The sequence below is a fragment of the Bufo bufo genome, chromosome 8 (assembly GCF_905171765.1).
Source record: "Bufo bufo chromosome 8, aBufBuf1.1, whole genome shotgun sequence".
NCBI lineage: Eukaryota > Metazoa > Chordata > Amphibia > Anura > Bufonidae > Bufo > Bufo bufo.
This window is the reverse complement of record NC_053396.1, coordinates 40008233-40016192: the sequence shown is the minus strand read 5'-3', so window position 1 is coordinate 40016192 and position 7960 is coordinate 40008233. Positions and strand designations below refer to the sequence as shown.

The window sequence follows — 7960 nt, the reverse complement described above, 5'->3', positions numbered from 1 at the left end:
CGGCACAGATTCTGCAGGAATGTTTCTCTTCTCCCACAACTTCCAAAACAAGGGGAAGTCGCGGCCCAATATCATATCATGCATAAGTCTTTTTACGACCCCGACTTCATAGGATACAGTCCCAGCCGGAGTCTCCAGCTTAACGCAAGCCACCGGGTATGATTTGGCATCCCCATGGATGCACAGCACACTTACTCTCAGACTACCGGAGTCCAACAGAGCCCTGACAGAGCCGTAATTTATCACCAGGGTACACATCTGCGGCTCAGTCTCTAGTCCTGGGGAGACCGCACACACTGGCACCGCATACAGCGACTGTCTCCGGCTCCCGTCACACTCCATGGGCTCTGAGGTCAGAGGGCAATAGGCAGCAATGTGTCCCCACTCACGGCACCTCCAGCACTGGGTCACACCAGGTCTTCTAGGTGAGAAAACCTCCGGACTGCCCAGGAGACTGAGCCTTATGCCCACGCCCAACCTCTAGAGCCTTATTCCCTCTTGCACCCTTCCACACACCCCCAACAGCCGGAACTCTCTTACCCACAGATGACACAGGTCGGGCACTCCGGGGAGGTGTTGGTGCGGTAGGGACGTCACGGAGGTAGTCCTCAGTCGACAGGAACCTTTCCACCAGGTTTACGAGCTGATCCGCAGTTTTGGGGTCTCCATGTCCGACCCACCGTTGCAGCTACGCTGGGAGGGCTCTAAAGTAGTGATCCACCATTACTTTCTCCACAATCTGATCTGGTGTAGAAGTCTCAGGTTCCAGCCACTTCTGTACAAGATGGAGGAGGTCAAACATCTGAGATCGGGCAGGCTTGTCCATGGTGTAGCTCCACGTGTGGACCCTCCGGGCACGAACCGCTGGTGTAACGCCCAAACGAGCCAGGATCTCCATTTTTAATTTGACATAGTCCCGGACATCCTGCTCCCTGAGGTCATAGTAGGCCTTTTGTGGTTCGCCGGACAAAAAGGGCGCAAGGACCTCTGCCCACTCTGCTATTGGCAGCCTCTCTCTTTCCGCCACCCTCTCAAATACGGTCAGGTAGGCCTCGATATCATCATCAAGTGTCAGTTTTTGCAAGGCCCGCTGCACAACCGTCCTCACATTCAAAGTCACTGGGGGGCTTACCTCCACTTGTGGGGCTGGAGTTACAGCAGTCTCTCTTATTGCAGCAATATGCTCCATCAACAAACGATTAGTTTCCTGCTGCTGTGCATTAGCCTGTTGTTGGACACGTAAGGCTTCTTCGTGTCTCTTTTTATCCTCAGCATGTCTTTTCCTTTCCTCCAGATTGGCCTGTAACAACATCTTCATCATTTTCTCCATGGTATTTGGTGAACTTTGCAAAGCTGCAGCAGCTTTCACCCAGGACATTAAATCATTTACTGTCACGCCGTTGCCCTTAGCAACCGATTGTTGACTTTTTCAGCAGGGACGCTTGCCCGCATCCGACACCAAATGTAAGGGGTTACACATTCAGGCTGGGCGGCGATGACAGATTCTCTTGCAGACCACAGGGTTAAAGTCCAAATGCTGCTTTATTTATCACACTCCGGCAATACAGGCAATCCCAGTTATAATTCACTGGGTAAGGTGAAGGTCCAGCACCACAAAACATAAACCAAACTGAAATAAACACCTGCCCGTCTGAGCCCTGGCTAATACAGTGAAGATCCTAGCTCACCTATTGAACACAGGTCACACAGAGAACTCGGCTTCTCTAGCCAGCAGCGCAGCCAGCTTCCCAGGCTTTCTCCAGGCATTCCTCTCCTCAGACTGACAGCATGGACTGTGCTTTATTTCCCCTTGATGATCCCAGCTGGCTTCAGCTGCGATCCCTCAGGCTAGGGGAAAACCTGTCCTGGATTTTATTTACCTCACCCAGTTGAGGAAGCTGGGTGGGATTCTTTACCATACACAGGACTTTACCATACACTTTTTTCAGTACACAGTGACTGCACCAGCAGAATAGTGAGTGCAGCTCTGGAGTATAATACAGGATGTAACGCAGGATCAGTACAGGATAAGTAATGTATATACACAGTGATTGCACCAGCAGAATAGTGAGTGCAGCTCTGGGGTATAATAAAGGAGGTAACTCAACATCAGTACAGGATAAGAAATGTATGTACACAGTGACTTCACCAGCAGAATAGTGAGTGCAGCTCTGGAATCTAATACAGGATGTAACTCAGCATCAGTACAGGATAAGAAATGTATATACACAGTGACTGCACCAGCAGAATAGTGAGTGCAGCTCTGGAGTATAATACAGGATGTATCTCAGGATCTGTACAGGATACGTAATGTATGTAAACAGTGACTGCTCCAGCAGAATAGTGAGTGCAGCTCTGGAGTTTAATACAGGATGTAATTTAGGATCAGTACAGGATAAGTAATGTGAGTCCAGATAGGGATGCAGTATTATACCCCATCTGCTCTGAGATCCTGGCTCCTGATCATCCTGCAAAACGGACCATAAAGGGGCAGCACTTGTGCCAATGTGCCCAAAGTGGGCATTTCTGTACGGGCATGAGGCTCAAAATGTATTGTGAATGGGAAGGGACAGGGTATACTGGGTTTCAACCTGCTCGATTTATTGTTCCTTGTGGAAACTCAGCCCATAGGAGAAGACACCGTTATAACTTTATATGCATGCCGATCATGTATTTCTCTTATATTCTACCGTCATATACCTCCTTGTGGCGCTGTCTCTTCTACATTACCTATATGGTTTCATCTACACATCTGGATAGGTTTCCATACCACTAAGTTAATTTCTTTCATACATGTTCCAGTATTTTATTTTGGAGCGCCCCCTTATGGCGTCTCAGGTAGTTGCATGCAGCCCCACGTCTGTAATGTGACAGCATGTTTCCTGTGGTCATAGTAATGCCCTTATGGAGCTAAGCTGCAGTGTAAAGCAGGACTAACAATGTGTCTCTACATCAGTGCATGAAGCTGACACAGAGGCACTTACTGTACCTGAGTGCACAGAGCAGGACATGGCGGCATTACACTGTGTCGGTCTGCAAAGCAGAACTGGGGGTTCAGCACTGGAAATGAGGGGTTCACTTCACAACAAAACACATATTACTGACAGCACACTCACTTCTCACCTAAAGTCATCGTTTTCGCAGAAGTCACTCTCATCACTTGCAGAGGAATGAAATCCCAACTCCCATGGCACAGAACAAGCCAACTCAGCGCACCTCAGCGAGACAACGTAGAGCGCTAGTTGGGACTCCGGCAGGTGCAGAGCTAGCCACTGATGATGTACTGAGTAAAGGGGGGCCCCGAGGACAGGACAGAGGAAGCAGGGATATGGAAAGCAGAGCCTGAGCCCCAGACAAGGGACTCAAGACAGGAGCAAGAATGAAGTGTAATTAGGAGGCGGGCCTTTTGTCCAAGACTGGGCCCCTTCCTCCAGGGGTCCCATATCAACTGCGTGGTCTGCCTCTGTTGGAGGTACACCTCTGACTCTACCTCTTAATATTTTTATTTCAGTAGAATCTGTATAACCCTCCATGCACACAACCATATCTGTTTTGCGGTCTACAATTTGCGGATTCGCAAAAACAAAAATCTGGATGTGGTCCATGTTACATCCACATTTTTGCGCACCTGTTGACTTCAAGGGGTATGTGGTCCGGAGATAGTTTCTGTTGATACAAAACTTTACCCTATCCACAAAATATCTGGGACCACCACTGATCACAAGATCTGGATCCTGTGTCCACTTATGAATGAAGTGGCAGGTCGAGCGTGCACATAGCTACTCTCCATGGGTCTGCTGGAGATAGTCGAGTACAATGCTCAGCTATTTCCAGAAGTCCCATAGACACTGAATGAAGCAGAAGGGAACATGATTGACCTACCATTCCATTTCTTCGGGGACACAGAATCCCTATTCTCATGATCATAGGGGACCCAACAGTCCCCACCAATCAGTCCCCCACTGTAGGTAGGGGATAAAAGAAATAAGCCTAGCTGTAAAAGCAAGAAAGGCCATCACTATCTGAGCAGCAAGGGTCGGATACCCTGCACCCCCATCCAGTTAACTATGAAGATTCATAAAGAGGCTCAGACACACCACTACTTAATATACACTGACTTCTTTATTAACTGCAAGGTATCAAATGTACAGTAGATGTTCTCATTAGAAGTCAGGGCACTGGTCTTAAATGTGGCCCTGTTGATGATGGGCCTTTGACTCATGATGAGTCGGGCCTTCAGCACTCAGGAGAGGAAAAACCCCCAGTGGAGGAAACCTCTAGGGAGCCATGGCTGAAGGACTGCCCCTCCCCTAGGCGGTGGAAAACTGGTGAATGTCAAGTAGGTTGACTTCTGCAGAGACCAAGCCTGGAATCTGCCTTTTGATGCAGCAGGAAATTCACTTCTTTGGTGAATACATCTGTCTGTGGAAAGTCCGGTGAATGTCAAGTCCAGTGGTGAATGCAGAGACCAAGCCTGGAATCTGCCTTTTGATGCAGCAGGAAACTCACTTCTTTGGTGAATACATCTGTCTGCAGAAAGTCCGGTGAATGTCAAGTCCAGTGGTTATTGCAGAGACCAAGCCTGGAATCTGCCTTTGATGCAGCAGGAAACTCACTTCTTTAGTGAATACATCTGACTGCAGAAAGTCCGGTGGGTGAGTGCAGAGACCAAGCCTGGAATCTGCCTTTGATGCAGCAGGAAACTCACTTCTTTAGTGAATACGTCTGACTGCAGAAAGTCCGGTGGGTGAGTGCAGAGACCGAGCCCGGAATCTGCCTCTTGCTGAAGTGCAGGTCATCTGATCCTGACATGGTGGCCACCATGTCGCTGACTTGTGGTAGAGTCATCACCTCCAGCTGTATCCCATATTCATTGCAGGGACACAGTGAGACCCCCGCTCTGGTACAGTGATCTGCAGATGCAAAAAATATAACTAATTATGACTGAACATGGAACAACGGAAAATGACATGTGAGTGTCACACAATTTACTCCCGGTCACTGTGAGTCATTATAATCCCTTCAACTGTAAACTTGGGCCCATGTTTCTAACAGCGATACCAACGCTTATCAATGTCATTGACTGTTATAGCTGTTATTCTTGTTCTGGGACCCACTGCTATATCCAACATAAACAGAATACACCTTATAAACGTGGGCTAATTTATTTTCATATATTTTTGGAGCTCAGGAAGGTTTGGAGCTCAGTTTTCCTGATACAAATCGCCAAAACCCCTGCTTTCTTACACACTTCCATAGTTAAAATTCTGGGAGACATTGCTCAAGGTGATCTACATATCAAGCTCAATGGGAGCTCCCCCTAGTGGTGACTGTAGCAGTTAGAATTTTATCATTCTTATATGCCATGTATCAGGCGATTTGGATGATTTTCCACTAATGTCTACTGCTCTGCTCATCTTCGTGGAGAATCTAAACCCTAAATTATTCTGTGTCATCACTCTGGTGTCACCAGAATTTGGCATCATGTCTATTATTATTATGAGCTCCTGTTATAAATCACATTACATTTTATGACTCCTGTCACAAGGATCTTACCTTATTTAGGGCTCTTTTTGGTTCTTAAGGCCAATACCTTCTAGCAGGGGTCACTGAAGATCAGGAGATGGTTTCTTCTGCACCTCATTTTGTCTCAGACCTCTGGTGATCCGATCTGCTGCAATTGCTTTCTTAACCCCAGGCTGTTTTAATTTCCAGTGGTGACCAGTGGATACCGCTGTGTCCAAATTATACAGAAAACACCAAATCATCAATATACACAATGAGGATACAAGGTCTCCTCATGGATGTGGTCCCTATCATCTGATAGTCTGACAAATGTTCCTGGGACACAACTGCCTGATAATCGGGTCTCTAGGTCCGAGTTAACATAATAAACTAGGCTACCCCCCCTCATAAATAGGTCTAACTATAGACACAGCAAAGTTATGGGGCCCATAGGCTAAAAGGCCAATGATTGTGGGGTGTGAGTACCCCGAACATTTGGTGTTGTCTAAGTACTTTCTACACATACATATATTATCACATGAGAAGACATTATTACAATCAGTACACGGAAATGATGAAACTTAGAATAGTCACTGGTTACTTACTAATGCCAACAAGTCTGTGGGTTGTAGACCTGTGCCATGGGCCAGCGGTTGTAATCTGGGAATTAGGAAGAGACTGCAGCTTTGGTGAAGTAGAGGATCTAGGTCTGTTTCGGTAATATCAGGCTTCTGGTCAGGGCGATCTCTTGGCCCATCATAGACTCGACATGTCATGAAAGACATGGAGTCGCTAATTGACCTTTTTGGGAAAGCCTGTGATCCTGCCATTCTGCAGGCAGGATATTAGATGGTCTCTCATCACGTCGTGCTGGAAGATCCCTGTGGGTTCACCGTCATCTGCCAGAAACTCAAAGGCAAATGCTATGGCGAACACCCCACAGTCATAGGTGTTTCTCTGCTGATCCACGTTGAGAAATTTTAGATTTTTCAGGGGCTCATTGACCACTACACTGTAGATGTTATTAATCTGCTGGCAAACAGATAGAGGCAATTTGCTGGTCTTGATGCTGTCAGCCACTAGGATGTCGCCATTTTTGAAGCAGGTGGTCAGCCAGTGCACCCTGTCCTCGTCGTAGTGGATTTGTACGGCCTTCTTTAGCACACTGTACCCTGGAAAGAGAATAGCAGCGGCTGGCTGCAGGCCATCAAAGTCCCCAAACTGATTCTGTAGGAGATCCTGGGCCTGATTAATGATGTCATCGTCCAGCATGCCTTCCTGGCCGCTACTCTTCAGGATGGATAAGTGCTTTGGAGACAAGTTGTTCTGTGCTCTCCGGGTATAGGCCATCTCCACTTGTGATGTTCCCAGCTCCGGGCTTCCTACATCTTTGATAGATGGAGCGGACATGTTTTCTGCCGCAGCTCTTTTGGCTGGTGGAAATGTCCCGGAATGACTGTCATTGGAGGTTGGTGCTTTCCGTTTAAGACTGGCTTTGGAAGCTTCACGAGATGCCTTCAAAAGGTCTTCAGCAGACTCAGCCATTTTCTTGTCTGATGTTTTAAGGGTCTCAAAATTTAAAGAGACATCATCCTTCATTGCTGTGTGTTGTTTTTGACGAGTCTTTCTATTACATCGTCGCTTACAGCTCTTTGGTGTTTTTTTAGAAGGTGGTGCTTTGTGGACAAGGAATGGCTCCACAGCATCAGCGTCCCGAGGTCTTTTTTGTGGGGGTTCCCCACTTTCTGTTTTTTCTCCCAGGGACATGCCTTGTGGTATTAGGGGCCCCTCATGTGCAACTTTTGGATCAGCAATAAAAATAGTTGGTGTCTTCTCAGCTATGTCATGGCGGATGACGTGGTTTTTACGTCTTAAGGCAACTGACCTGAAGAAGCTCCTGGCCTGTGTCATGATGGTTGATTTCTTGGCCAGGAAGCTGGAGTTCTTCATCAGAGTCCTCCATTTTTGATTCAATTTCCTGAATCGGGTCAGAAGGAATGAGCCAATCGACATGCAGGATGAGAGAGAGTTGACCAGCAGCCGCGGATCAACATATCGCAGACGCCTATGAATCCTCATGGCGTCCAATCTTCTTTCTGAAGTTGTGTGCATCCAACATGGAGTCCTACCTTCACAAATCCATCATTGTGATGTCATCCAGTGACATCACAGCTGTAGGCCTAGTTCTAGAACATTCTATGCAAATGTGGTGACATCACAATACTCTGCCAGGATGAAGGCCAGATTATTTTAATATGTTAATGAACTAAGATATATGGATAGTGTTTGTTTAATGGATGCAGATTTTCAGTTTTCAATACATTGATTTTTACCTTAACAGTAAATTTTCTGCTTCACATTTTTAGTTTGATTTGGTGGCTGATTTTTTTTAAAATCTGTATAGTTCCAAAACTTTATATAGATCTTTATATTATATGAAACACTCTAATCCTTT

At 46.7% G+C, this 7960-nt stretch overlaps 1 long non-coding RNA gene across 1 annotated transcript; it reads right to left on the bottom strand.

Annotated features, from left to right (window-relative positions):
- Positions 1-4662: 4662 nt before the first annotated feature.
- On the bottom strand, positions 4663-5605 carry LOC120977749. The gene is made up of 2 exons (XR_005773952.1): positions 5557-5605; positions 4663-4913 (listed from the first exon to the last, which is right to left on the bottom strand). It is a non-coding gene; the product is annotated as an uncharacterized LOC120977749 (long non-coding RNA).
- Between the last annotated feature and the right edge of the window lie 2355 nt (positions 5606-7960).